Genomic DNA, 14528 nt, shown 5'->3' with positions numbered 1-14528 from the left:
AAATCATACCCAAAAGTGCAATATACATATAGCACGGTGCCATTTCTGAAGAAGATATAAACCAAAAAAGAAAAGAAAAAAGATCCAGAAATATATCAAGGCACTCTCAGGTAAACAGAATTTATATAAAGTCAATTTTATTTAAACCTCCGAATATTTTCAGATACATTAATATATACATACAAATTTTTTTTTATAAAAAAATCTCCTGGCCAAGAGAGGAAGGATGACATATAATCTGATACACCTTTACATATTAATTAATTCCCTCATATAATACGTTTGTTCTCCCTAAGCATAGGGACAGATAATTTTGGAACAATCGCTAGGTTGTGTTCACACTTGCGTTTTTTGACAAAGTAAATTTTATATCCTCAAGGTGGCCACCATACCTATTTATGACAAGTAGAATTATTTTTAAAGATATAATCTCCTATATAGTGAGATTCCAATCCTAGGGGAATAACCATCCCATGGTACATGAACTGTTTGGATGGCAGATTTTTATATTGTTTAGCTCTTCCCTCCTATTGCATACAGCCTTGGATTTTGGGGATGATAAGTAATAATAGGCAGTCTATTTAGTAGACGCAAGGTCTCAATATATCCCACTCGATCCTCTTTGTTCAAAAGGCAATCAATTTTCCAAGATTTTGTATGGTAACTTGTATTTTTACCTCTAATGTTCCGGTGAGCCTCTGTAATCCATGTGCGGGAGCAGTCTGTTAACAGGTGGGACGAAAAGGCCTTCCAAAGGCAAGTTCCAGGCTATATATTCATCTGTTTCTCAGCCCACTTTGGAGCTCCACCGCAAGGTCGGATGGCTTTAGACTTTCTTCTGAATATCCGCTCATTCCACACCGTGCACAAGGAGGCACAAGGTCCGGGAGGGCAAGAGCATATGCCGGCAGTAAGGTGAATTACAATTCACATGATGTCTCCTTCCATATCATGTCTCCAGATTTAGTCAGGGATTTGCAGGGCCAGGTATAGACGTCACTACCTGCCCAGCTTGATTAAGTCAGCTGACGCGTTTCATCCCTACACAGGATTTCCTCAGAGCCGTTTTAGTAAGTGCAGCCAAGGGCATTGTATTTATAGTGTCCCAAAAGTTATTTATTGGTTCCTCAATTGCAAGTGTCAAGAGGCTTTATTTCATATATATAAACAAATGTGTATAGATTATATCCAGTCATCTTTGCACAATACATTTATTTGTAGTTTACAATTCATTCAAAAAGAAGAAAACTTTTCTTTTACGTTTTATTCAGAACAAATAAATAAATAAATAAATAATTCCTTTTATCATTAACCCATATCTATACGATATTTTGTTTATTAACATAATAGTGGAGGATCAGTGGTATGTCTTAGGGAGAACAAACGTATTATATGAGGGAATTAATTAATATGTAAAGGTGTATCAGATTATATGTCATCCTTCCTCTCTTGGCCAGGAGATTTTTTTATAAAAAAAATTTTGTATGTATATATTAATGTATCTGAAAATATTCGGAGGTTTAAATAAAATTGACTTTATATAAATTGTGCTTACCTGAGAGTGCCTTGATATATTTCTGGATCTCTTTTCTTTTCTTTTTTGGTTTAAATTTAAAACTGACCGGGCAACCCCTTTTTCATAGATGCCAACCACAGTGTTGATGTAAAAATATAATTAAATAATATATTACATTTTTAGAAAAGTTAACAAGGCAAAACATTGGTATTACAGGAGAAAATTGTCTAGAAAGATGTCAACCCAGAGTTAGGAGAACAATGTTAATGTTAATCATATGAAAAAGCTTCATTTCCTGTAGTGTGTAAGAATCTCTTAAATAGAAAAATGTAATATTAGATTATCTTCTTTACTTGAAGCACAATGTAGAACTAGTCATTTAAGGATTTTGTCATGAATAAAACAGGGAACTTCTGAATACGGACCTGAAGTATTCGCTCTTTAAGATTTGAAATTATAGTAACAAACTAGATCTTATTTAATAAAAGCTAGTTACTTGATAAAAAACAAGTTTTAGGTTAAGTATTGTGCTAATTCCAGCTCGTATTATAGCACAACTACAGGAACACTTACAGAAATTATAGAGCAGACATATATTAAACACTCTGGGTATAAACAAGTCGGAACCGTCCTGCTATGGATTAGCCAACTCTGAACTTTTTCTGTATTATTTGAAAATCCAATACAAACTGTGTTAAGTGTTTCTACCCTTATTAAACAGTCACCTAAAATCTATAATTCAGTAAAACATTAAGTAATTGCCATTTATTTCCAAACTATTCAATTGCTCAAGACCAGCTGTGAATCCAGCAGAGTATTTCTATGTAAAGCAGCATTTGTTATCAGTGTCTCTACATGGAAGTTGGTTCAATGCAATAGGCCAAAAAAAAACACAAATTAAGCAAATATATTTGAGTTACAAGAAAATACCACAATACAATTACTGCATATTAAAAAAAATGACGACAGGGGAACATCTAAGTAGGACTGGTTTGACATCCATCTGCAAACAGCACTGTTTCAAAGTTTTTGTTCCTCGTCAATATATAAATAGAGCTGTAATTGTTGTGTGAGATACCTTGAATACTGCCTTACAAAAGGTAGCTATACAGAGTCTGACATTGACTTACAGGGTAGCCATTTATGGATGGCACTAGAGGATATGTCAAAAGAGCCGTTGCTTTACATCTGGCAAAGATGGTACGGAAACAGGACATTTCTTGCAATTCAACCTTTCTATGAAGTTGTTCACAGCAAACTAGAACACAGCAGGAAAAACAAACAACTCCTCTCAAAGTAAGAAGTACAATTCTTGGACATGACTTAGGCAGGCGGATTATGGCTGGCTGGTTCACCCTTTGTCGTAAACAGAGCCAAGAGCGCTCCCCTATTGGTCCATCAAATTCAGGCCTACTAGGCTGCAACTGTCTGCACTATACTTGCTGCACTGGCTTCCACTTGCCTCTGCAGATGCACATGTGGGGGCGCGTCGCCCACAATACACTCCAAGACTAACAGACTCAATTGCTTCTACAGTTCCTCTCAGTAGCTCTACACAACTTCTTCCGGCAGCATCTATCTACACACCTCACTCCCTCCAGCAGCTATCTCTCTTTCACACCGAGGGTTCCTAATATTCCACCTGTAACTAGAAAAAAGACCCCAACAGTTGGCGGGAATTGGAGCATGTTATATACAAGAATTGCCAGCGGCAAATAAACCCTTCTTTTCCAACTGTAGATATAAAAAAATAGCAATTAACTTTATTGTGCTTATCCAGCAATTGACTAACCACACAAATGTTTGTTTAAAAGTTAATATATATCTCCTACGCTGGTAAATAGTAACGGACAGTGCAACTTGGTAGATCAGTGTAAATTTCAATGGGCCAGCGGCTGCAGACCGCCAACGCCAACTTACAATGCCTCAAAGACCATCAACGGAGATATATATTTGATAAAAATATCCATGTTATTTCATTGTATTTACATGGATGTTATTTGACACAACTATGGATGTATCATACCCATGGGAACTTACTCATTGTGCCTCCCTTCACCTCATTGATCTATTCTTATGTCCGTCAAGGAGGGAAGGAGGCTTGTTCCTCCTCTCGGTATCTAACTGGCTGGCAGCCCTACGATTTCACTGGCTTCCGGCGTAGCAGTCTGATTGGTCTAGCCTTGTGCCACTCAGATCAATGGAGGGTTTGCCTGTATTGTCAGGCTGTGATTGGCCATCTTCGGCCCTGCAGTGTCTTCCGGATCTGATATCAATACGGGATATTTTCGGCGTGCTATCATTAGCCCCGGTACACCTGAGGACGCTGCCTCGTGTAGCGAAACATGTCAGGGGGGCTCTGATACTCTTATTTTGAACAAATATATACCTCCGCTGATGGTCTTTGAGGCATTGTAAGTTGGCGTTGGCGGTCTGCAGCCGCCGGCCCATTGACACTTACACTGATCTACCAAGTTGCACTGTCCGTTACTATTTACCAGCGTGGGAGATATATATTAACGTTTAAACAAACATTTGTGTGGTTAGTCAATTGCTGGATAAGCACAATAAAGTTATTTGTTAATTTTTTATATCTACAGTTGGGAAAGAAGAGTTTATTTGCCGCTGGCAATTCTTGTATATAATATTCCACCTGAACACTGAACACAGGAAGACCATCATTTTATAGAATAGGTGCCGCCCCCAAAGTCAGGCATAGCATAGTCACACTGAGACGCCCTGGCGCTGATATGGCTCTATGGCTCAGCATAAATGTAACAAAGATGGGTTCGGGCTGTACATCCTGGTGCCAAGCAATTTAGGCCAAGCCAGTGGGACAACCATCAAATGCCTGTACAAGATAAACAATCATAACGCTACAGTGCAATAAATATAAATAGCACTCAGGCCAGATTGCACACTCCTCCTGTAGAACACCACCGAGGGAAATAAAATGGCACACACAGACAGCACAACAGCACACATTGAAGGCACAGTGCATGGATAAATTGACTATACTTTGGCCTAAATACAAAATATACAAACTATACACTAAGGCAACGTAACGTCTGTTACGTCCACGGCTGCGGACCGTCGGGATTACTCACCCTCCGACGGCCGCAGACATGGATTAGTGAGCGCTGGCCCCCATCTCCTCCCAAGGGGACGCCTAATGCTCACTTCTGTTCCGTTCTGCTGTGTCCCGTATGGTGCATGCGCACGCTCGTGCCCGGCCTTAAAGGGTCAATGCACAAACATAAAAATAATTATCTATTAGCCCATGATCACCCTGGACTATAAGAAGGGCCCTGCCCCTTTACTCCTTGCCTGAGCGATGCTGTGTTTACCCGTAATAGTCTTGCAAATGGTCCCTTAGTGTTATCCTGTTCCCAGTGTTCCCGTACCTGCTACCTGTATCATGTATCCCATGCTACCTTTGTTCCTGTGCCTTAGAAAGTTGGAGTTGTGTTGTGCCACCGGTCACGCCTGCTGTGTTACACCAGGCCTGGTGTCTGCTGCCAAGATCCCATCTGAGCCTAGCCGTTGCTATTGTCTGAACTACTACAGGTACCCTTGTGCTTGGACTATATATACATTCACTTGGTACACTGCTTGGCCAGCAGCTATCCCGCTACGGCGGTATGGCCCAGTGAGTCCACCTACCCACAGATTGTGACAACGTCCACTTTAAGATTTGGGTTTTCTCCCTCACACTCTAACATGGGGACAGCTCTTCCAATAGCTAAAGCTCCGTACACACGTTTCAGATTTGCATAAGGTAAATCTGACACATATTTACTACAGGATCTGTACAGTTAATCCATGTGGGGCTAATCTGCTGGCTTTTTTTTCCGCCTACAAAAATCCTATTCATATTCATTGAACGTGGATTGTCCTTGGATTTGACGCAGTGAATGGGACCTAATGAATGGCATTTTAGCTGTTTAGCAAAAACATATTGAATATACAGTTATATAATCAATATGGGCTTAAAGTGCAGACTCTCAGCTTTAATTTAAGGGTATTCACATCATAATTTGAGGAAGGGTTTAGGAATTACATCTCTTTCATATGTAGCTGCCTCTTTTTTAAGGGACCAAAAGTAATTGGACAATTATCTCAAAAGCTATTTAAAGAGGCTCTGTCACCAGATTTTGCAACCCCTATCTCCTATTGCAGCAGATCGGCGCTGCAATGGAGATAAGAGTAACGTTTTTTTTTTTTTTTAAAAACGAGCATTTTTGGCCAAGTTATGACCGTTTTTATATTTATGTAAATGAGACTTTCTAAAGTAAAACTGGGCGTGTTTAAAGTAAAAGTACAACTGGGCGTGTATTGTGTTCGTTACATCTGGGCGTTTTTACTTCTTTTACTAGCTGGGCGTTGTGTATACAAGTATCATGCACTTCTCTTCACAACGCCCAGCTTCTGGCAGTGCAAAGACACAGCGTGTTCTTGAGAGATCACGCTGTGACGTCACTCACTTCCTGCCCCAGGTCCTGCATCGTGTCGGACCAGCGAGGACACATCGGCACCAGAGGCTACAGTTGATTCTGCAGCAGCATCAGCGTTTGCAGGTAAGTAGCTACATCGACTTACCTGCAAACGCCGATGCTGCTGCAGAATCAAATGTAACAAAAAAACGTTACTCTTATCTCCATTGCAGCGCCGATCTGCTGCAATAGGAGATAGGGGTTGCAAAATCTGGTGACTGAGCCCCTTTAACTGGCTGCATGGGCTATTCTCTCATTAATCCATCATAATTGAGCAGGTAAAAGGTCTGGAGTTGATTCCAGGTGTGGCATTTGCACTTGGAAGCTGTTGCTGTGAACCCACAACATGAGGTCAAAGGAGCTCTCAATGCAATTGAAACAGACGATCGTTAGGCTGAAAAATATGAAGAAATCCATCAGAGAGATAGCACAAATGTTAGGAGTAGCCAAATCAACAGTTTGGTACATTCTTGAAAAAGAAGAGTGCACTGGTAATCTCGTGAACTCCAAAAGGCCTGGACGTCCACGGAAGACAAAAGTGGTGAATGATCGCAGAATCCTTTCCATGGTGAAGAAGAACCCCTTCACAAAATCTACCCAAGTCAAGAACACTTTCCAGGAAGTAGGTGTATTAGTGTCTAAGTCTACCATAAAGAGAGGACTTCATGAGAGCAAATACAGAGGGTTCACCACAAGGTGCAAACCATTAATCAGCCCCAAAAATAGAAAGGCAAGATTAGACTTTGCCAAACAATATCTAAAGAAGCCAGCCCAGTACTGGAACAGCATTCTTTGGACAGATGAAACTAAGATCAACCTGTACCAGAATGATGGGAGGAAGAAAGTATGGAGAAGGCTTGGAACGGCTCATGATCCGAATCACACCACATTCTCTGTAAAACATGTTGGAGGCAGTGTGATGGCATGGGCATGCATGGCAGCCAAAGGCACTGGATCACTAGTGTTTATTGATGATATGACTGAAGACCGAAGCAGCCGGATGAATTCTGAAGTGTTCAGGGATATACTTTCTGCTCAGATTCAACCAAATGCAACAAAGTTGATTGGACGTCGTTTCACTCTACAGATGGACAATGATCCAAAACATACTGCGAAAGCAACCCAAGAGTTTTTTAAGGCAAAGAAGTGGAATATTCTCCAATGGCCAAGTCAATCAACAGATCTCAACCCGATCGAGCATGCATTTCACGTGCTTAAGACAAAACTTAAGGCAGAAAGACCCACAAACAAGCAACAACTGAAGACAGCTGCAGTAAAGGCCTGGCAAAGCATCACAAAGGAGGAAACCCAGCGTTTGGTGATGTTCATGAGTTCCAGACTTCAGACAGTCATTGCCTGCAAAGGATTCTCTACCAAGTATTAAAAAAAACATTTACTGAAATGAGGAGGCTGTGTAGAAAAATGGTTGCAATTCCTAAACGTTTCACAAGATATTTTTGTTCTATCCCTTGAATTAAACCTGAAAGTGTGCACTTCAATTGCATCTCAGTTGTTCATTTCAAATCCAATGTGGTGGCATGCAGAGCCCAAATCATGAAGATCGTCTCACTGTCCAAATAATTCTGGACCTAACTGTATAGGCTTTCAATCCGTTAAGGAAATAAAACACACTCCTACAAACACAAGCAAAATTAATCTGTGCCCAGCCCTCATATAATAAATATGGGCAAATCTTATACAATGGAGGGACATTTAATAGTCCTGTCTTATTAATACTGATAGACCAGACAGGCAGAAACTTTGCCAAATTTATCAGAGTGGTGCACACTTTATGATAAATTTGTCGCATCTTGCTAGACACGTTAGACACTTTTCCCTACTTTACGCCACCTCATGAATGCCATATTTTACATCACACATAATAATAATAATAATAATAATCTAGAACCAGAATACGTAAAATAACAAAACAAGCAATACTCGCCTGTTAACCCCTTCCCCCTGCTTGCATTCTGGGCCCTAATGTCCAAGCCATTTTTTACATTTTTCCATTGTCACATTCGAAGAGCTGTAACTTTTTTATTTTTGCGTCGGCATAGCTGTATAAGGTCTTGTTTTTTGCGGGACGACTTGCAGTTTTTATTGGTACCATTTGAGAGTAGATGCGACTTTTTGATCACTTTTTATCACATTTTATTTAAGTCAGGATTAACAGAAAACAGCAATTTTTCCATTGTTTTTTATTTTATTTTTTACGGCGTTCACAGTTAACCCCTTAAGGACGCAGCCTAGTTTGGGCCTTAAGGCTCAGAGCCCATTTTTCAAATCTGACATATTTCACTTTATGTGGTAATAACGTCGGAATGCTTAAACCTATCCAAGCGATTCCGAGATTGTTTTCTCGTGACACTTTGGCCTTCATGTTCGTGGTAAAATTTGGTCGATATATTCAGTCTTTATTTGAGAAAAATTGCAAAATTTAGAGAAAATTTAGAAAAAATAGCATTTTTCAGAATTTAAATGCATCTGCTTGAAAAACAGACGGTTATACCACCCACAATAGTCACTAGTTCACATTTCCCATATGTCTACTTTAGATTGGCATCGTTTTTAGAACATTATTTTATTTTTCTTGGACGTTACAAGGCTTAGAACATAAACAGCAATTTCTCATATTTTTAAGAAAATTTCAAAAGCCTTTTTTTTAAGGTACCTGTTCAGTTCTGAAGTGGATTTGAGGGGCCTATGTATTAGAAACCCCCATAAAGCACCCCATTTTAAAAACTAGACCCCTCAAAGTATTCAAAACAGCATTTAGAAAGTTTTTTAACCCTTCAGGCATTTCACAGGAATTAAAGCAAAGTGGAGGTGAAATTTGCAAATTTCGTTTTTATTTCTGAATTTCAATTTTATTCTATTTTTTTTCTGTAACAAAGAAGGTTTTACCAGAGAAACACTACTAAATATGTATTGTCCAGATTCTTCAGTTTTTAGAAATGTCCCACATGTGGCTCTAGTGCGCTCGTGGAATAAAACACAAGCCCCAGAAGCAAAGAAGCACCTAGTGCATTTTGGTGGTGCTTTTTTATTAGCATATATTTTAGGCAGCATGCCAGGTTTGGAGAGGTGTTGAGGTGCCAAAACAGTAGGAATCCCCCAAAACTGACCCCATTTTGGAAACTACACCCCTCAAGGAATTAATTTATGGTTATTGTTACCATTTTGACCCCGTAGTTTTTTCACAGCGCGTATTTGAATTGGGCTGTGAAATTAAAAGAATGACAATTTTTCCAATAAGATGTCATTTTTGATCAGAATTTCTTATTTTCACAGGGAACAAAATGCCCCATTTTGTTGCCCAATTTGTCCTGAGTGCGGCAATACCCCATTTGTGGTGATAAACTGCTGTTTGGGCCCATGGGAGGCCTCAGAAGGAAAGGAGCGCTATGTGTTTGTTGGAGTCCAGATTTTACTGGATTGGTTTTCGGGTGCCATGTCGCATTTGCAGAGCCTCAGAGGTATCAAAGCAATGGAAACCCACCAAAAGTGACCCCATTTTGGAAACAAAACCCCTCAAGGAATTTATTTATGGGTGTTGTGACCATTTAGACCCCACAGTTTTTTCACAGAACTTATTTGAATTGGGCTGTGAATTTAAAAAGAAAAACTTTTTTCCAATAAGATGTAGTTTTGGCTCAAAATGTCTTATTTTCACAACGAATAAAATACCCCATTTTGTTGCCAAATTTGTCCTGAGTGCGGCAATACCCTATTTGTGGCCATAAACTGCCGTTTGGGCCCATGGGAGGTATTAGAAGGAAAGGAGCGCTATGTGTTCTTTGGAGCACAGATTTTGCTGGATTGGTTTTCGGGTGCCATGTCGCATTTGCAGAGCCCCAAAGGTATCAAAGCAATGGAAACCCACCAGAAGTGACCCCATTTTGGAAACTACACCCCTCAAGGAATTCATTTATGGGTGTTGTGACCATTTAGACTCCACAGTTTTTTCACAGAATTTATTTGAATTGGGCTGTGAATTCAAAAAAATGAATTTTTTTCCAATAAGAGGTAGTTTTGGCTCAAAATTTCTTATTTTCACAAGGAATAAAATACCCCAATTTGTTGCCCAATTTGTCCTGAGTGCGGCAATACCCCATTTGTGGTGATAAACTGCCGTTTGGGCCCATGGGAGGCCTCAGAAGGAAAGGAGCGCTATGTGTTCTTTGGAGCCCAGATTTTGCTGGATTGGTTTTCGGGTGCCATGTCGCATTTGCAGAGCCCCAAAGGTATCAAAGCAATGGAAGTCACCCCATTTTGGAAACTACACCCCTCAAAGAATTTATTTATGGGTGTTGTGACCATTTAGACCCCACAGTTTTTTCACAGAATTTATTTGAATTGGGCTGTGAATTTAAAAAAAATTTATTTTTTCCAATAAGAGGTAGTTTTGGCTCAAAATTTCTTATTTTCACAAGGAATAAAATACCGCATTTTGTTGCCCAATTTGTCCTGAGTGTGGCAATACCCTATTTGTGGTGATAAACTGCCGTTTGGGCCCATGGGAGGGCTCAGAAGGAAAGGACCACCATGTGGCCTACTGGGAATTTTCTGGTGCTAAGTCGTGTGTGCAGAAGCCCCTGAGGTATCAGTACAGTTGAAACCCCCGAGAAGTGACCCCGTTTTAAAAACGACACCCCTTAAGGAATTCATCTAGAGGTGTAGTGAGCATTTTGACCCCACAGGTATTGTGTAAAAGATAATGTGCAGCAGTTGGTGCAGAGTGAGATTTGCAATTTTCTATATATATGCCATGTCAGTGTCCGATATATTGTGCCCAGCATGTGCCACCGGAGACCTACACCCCATAAACTGTAATGTTGGCTCTCCCGGGTACGGCAATACCCTACATGTGGCTGTTATCAGCTGCCTGGGCACACAGCAGGGCTCAGAGGGGAAAGATGAGGAGGGGTAAGCTGTGCGAAGTGGATCAGAGCGAGTAAAACTGGGGTAAATTAAAAATAAAGGGATGGATGATAAATTTGAAAACACTCTTTCATACAGAGCTCTGGTTTTTCGGGACACGCGTCACATTGATATATTGTGTCCTTCCTTATCCCCCTCTTATAGCAGACTCTGCACCTCTTTTGACTTTTTCCCTTCTTGCCAGTTTGGGGAACTTCTCCTAAAAAGTGTTGCCCTGGTACGATGCCTGTGGCCCCGCTTCCAGAAGTACTGTAAGGCTTCAGGACTTGATCTGACAAGTCCACCCCTCCCATGTACCTATTGTAGTCCAGGATGCAGTCTAGTTTGGGGGTCCCTGTACTGGTACCTCGTACAGGTACATGGGTACTGGTGTGGCATCTCCCTGGTCTTGTACTTGACACACAATATGTTGCTGCTAGATTTTGCCCTGCTCTCACCCCTTCTGAGTGTTTGCCCAAGCAGAGTCGTAGGGAGGCCTCTCAGGTTTCTTCTAGCAGTGCCGCATGCCGCAGGACTTCTGGAAGCGAGGCAGTTGAAGAGTGGGACGCTGGTATAAAAATTATCCAGGTAGAGGTGGTAACCCTGGTCCAGCAGTGGGTGCACCAAATCCCACACAATTTTTGTATTAACTCCCAGTAAGGGGGGGCATTCTGGGGGCTGAGAACTGGTGTCCTTCCCTTCATATATCCTAAATTTGTAGGTATACCCGGATGCACTCTCGCACAGCTTATACATCTTCACGCCATACCTTGCCCTCTTACCCGGCAGGTACTGGCGGAATTGAAGCCTCCCTTTCAATACACTTCTCGGGGGTGAATGCTGGGAAAACCGGGCACTGAAACGGTCTAATAGGGGTCTCCGTTTATACAAACGGTCAAAACTGGGGTCATCTCGGGGTGGGCACGGCTCATTATCAGTATAATGTAAGAAGCGAAGTATTGCCTCATTTTTATTTTATTTTTTAGTTTCCAGCTCAGTTCTGAAGTTGCTTTGAGGGGCCCATATATTAGACACCCTTATCAAACACCCCATTTCAGAAACTAGACCCCTCAAAGTATTCACAACAGCATTTAAAAAGTTTATTAACCCTTTAGGCGTTTCACAGGAATTTAGAGCAAAGTAGAGGTGACATTTAATTAATTTAATTTAATTTATTAGGCACCATATCCGGTTTGAGGAGGTCTTGTGGTGCTAAAACAGTGGAAACCCCCCAAAAGTGACCCCTTTTTGGAAACTAGACCCCTTGAGGAATCCATTGTAGTTTTCTTGGGGTGCATGCGGCTTTTTGATCAGTTTTTATTCTATTTTTAGGTGGCGTGGTGACTAAAAAAACAGCAATTTTACTATTGTTTTTTATTCAATTTTTTTTACAGCGTTCACCGTGCGCTATAAATGACATATTCACTTTATTCTGCGGGGCGATACGATTACGGCGATACCAGATGTTTATAGTTTTATTTTATGTCTTATGGCGTTTGCACAATAAAATACATTTTGTAAAGTATAATTTACTTTTTGTGTTCCCTTATTCTAAGAGCCATAACTGTTTTATTTTTCCATCAGGAAAGCCGTGCGAGGACTTATTTTTTGCGTAACGAACTGTAGTTTCGATCAGTACCATTTTTAGGTACATGCGACTTTTTGATCTCTTTTTATTCCATTTTTTGGGAGGTGAAGTGACCAAACAATTGTGATTGTGGTACGGTTTATTATTATTTTCTCTTACGGCGTTCACCGCGCGGGATAAATAACGACATCGTTTTGTAGTTCAGGTCGTTACGGACGCGGCGATACCAATTATGTATAGTTTATTTGTTTATTTATATATTTTTATTAATAATAAAGAACTGATAAGGGAAAAAGGGGGACTTTTACTTTTATTACTTTTAAATCTTTTATTTTCTTATTTTTACACAACTTTTTTTTACTTTTTTACACTTTTTTTACTTTGTCCCACTAGGGGACATGAGGGCAGGAGGCTCTGATCGCTATTCTAATACACTGCACTACATGCGTAGTGCAGTGTATTAGAGCTGTCAGCTGTTCGCTGACAGCAAGCATAGTGGGTCCTGATTTTGTCGGGACCCACTAGGCTTCCGTCGATGGCGTAGCCAGAGTCCATTGTTAGGATTCTGGTTGCCATAGTAGCCATCACGGCCCGCTATCGTGTAGCAGGCCGGCGATGGCAGCTTAACCCCTAAGAAGCCGCGATCGCTATTGAACGCGGCTTCTAAGGGGTTAATCGGCGGGGACCACCGCGATCGGTCCCTGCACACTAAGCTGTGATAGCCTGCTGTCGGAAACAGCAGGTATCACAGCTCAGACACGCGCCGGGGAAAGATGGCGCCGTGTTTACTCAGGTCAGTAATAGTACTGACCTGAGCGCGAACGTTCTACTTAGCAGGACGTACTATTACTGACCTGAGCGCGAAGGGGTTAAATAATGTAACAGCTTTATAGTCGGGGTCGTTACAGACGCGGCGATACCAAATATGTGTAACTTTTTTGCTTTATTGTAGTTTTTTTTTAATAGTAAAGCATTTTGTAAGGGGAAAAGCTGGGTTTTTCATTTTTTTTGTTTCACTTTTTTTTTTTTTATTAACTTTATTAAACTTTTTTACTTTTTTACTAGTCCCACTAGGGGACTTCACTATCCTCCGATCGCTATTATAATACATTGCAATACTTTTGTATTGCAGTGTATTACTGCCTGTCCGTTTAAAATGGACAGGCATCTGCTAGGTCATGCCTGCGGCATGATCTAGCAGGCATTCGCTCCAGGCAGACCTGGGGGTCTTTATTAGACCCCCGGCTGCCATTAGAGACAAAACCACTCTCTCCAAAACCACTCAGATGCAGTGCTCGCTATTGTGCACCGCATCTGAAGGGTTAAACGGGTGAGATCGATACTAATATCGATCTCACCCGGCAGAGCAGGGACGCCCCCAGCCCTCAGCTGCCTCTGGCAGCCGAGAGCAGGGAGATTTCACGGCTCCCTGCTCTGTTTACTTTATTCTACAGCAGCGACGTAGAATAGCGGCGCTCTAGAATAAAGCCCACTAATGACCGCCGTAAAAAGACGTATCGGCGGTCATTAAGGGGTTAAATGCTCACATGGTCCCCCGTCTGGTCTCTGTTTACATGGCAACAGCGATGACATGTCGTACCAGCACATAATCATCCAGAGTGCTATTTTAATACCAGCAGGAGGCAGCATCAGCCTACTGGACACAATAATTATTGCTCCTCTAATACTGAGGACAAACTGTTATTACTGCTTCTTGAATGGTAGCCCCATGGGGCACCCAAAGAAGTGTATTGAAGCCATACTATACCTCTGCATGCCTCCAACTTCATACAGATATTTTTTAGCGTAAGATTACTTAAAAAAACCAACAAAATAAAAAGTGTTCTATAAGACACTGCAATGCTTGTAAAAGAAATTACCTCCGTAATATGGTACCATATAGAGAGACACCATGCCGTGGCACATGGAATGCTTAAGGAAGAAGGATGGACTCCATGTGTATGAGGCCTTAATGTGCAATATTCAGGGTTACAGGTATTAATGAAAA

At 41.0% G+C, this 14528-nt stretch overlaps 1 protein-coding gene across 1 annotated transcript in view; it reads right to left on the bottom strand.

Annotated features, from left to right (window-relative positions):
* LOC142750387 (dynein axonemal heavy chain 3-like) overlaps nucleotides 1-14528 on the bottom strand; it is a 1255980-nt gene that overhangs the window by 112477 nt on the left and 1128975 nt on the right. The window lies entirely within an intron of this gene.

The sequence above is a fragment of the Rhinoderma darwinii genome, chromosome 3 (assembly GCF_050947455.1).
Source record: "Rhinoderma darwinii isolate aRhiDar2 chromosome 3, aRhiDar2.hap1, whole genome shotgun sequence".
Taxonomy (NCBI): Eukaryota; Metazoa; Chordata; class Amphibia; order Anura; family Rhinodermatidae; genus Rhinoderma; species Rhinoderma darwinii.
This window is presented reverse-complemented; position numbering and strand designations above follow the sequence as displayed.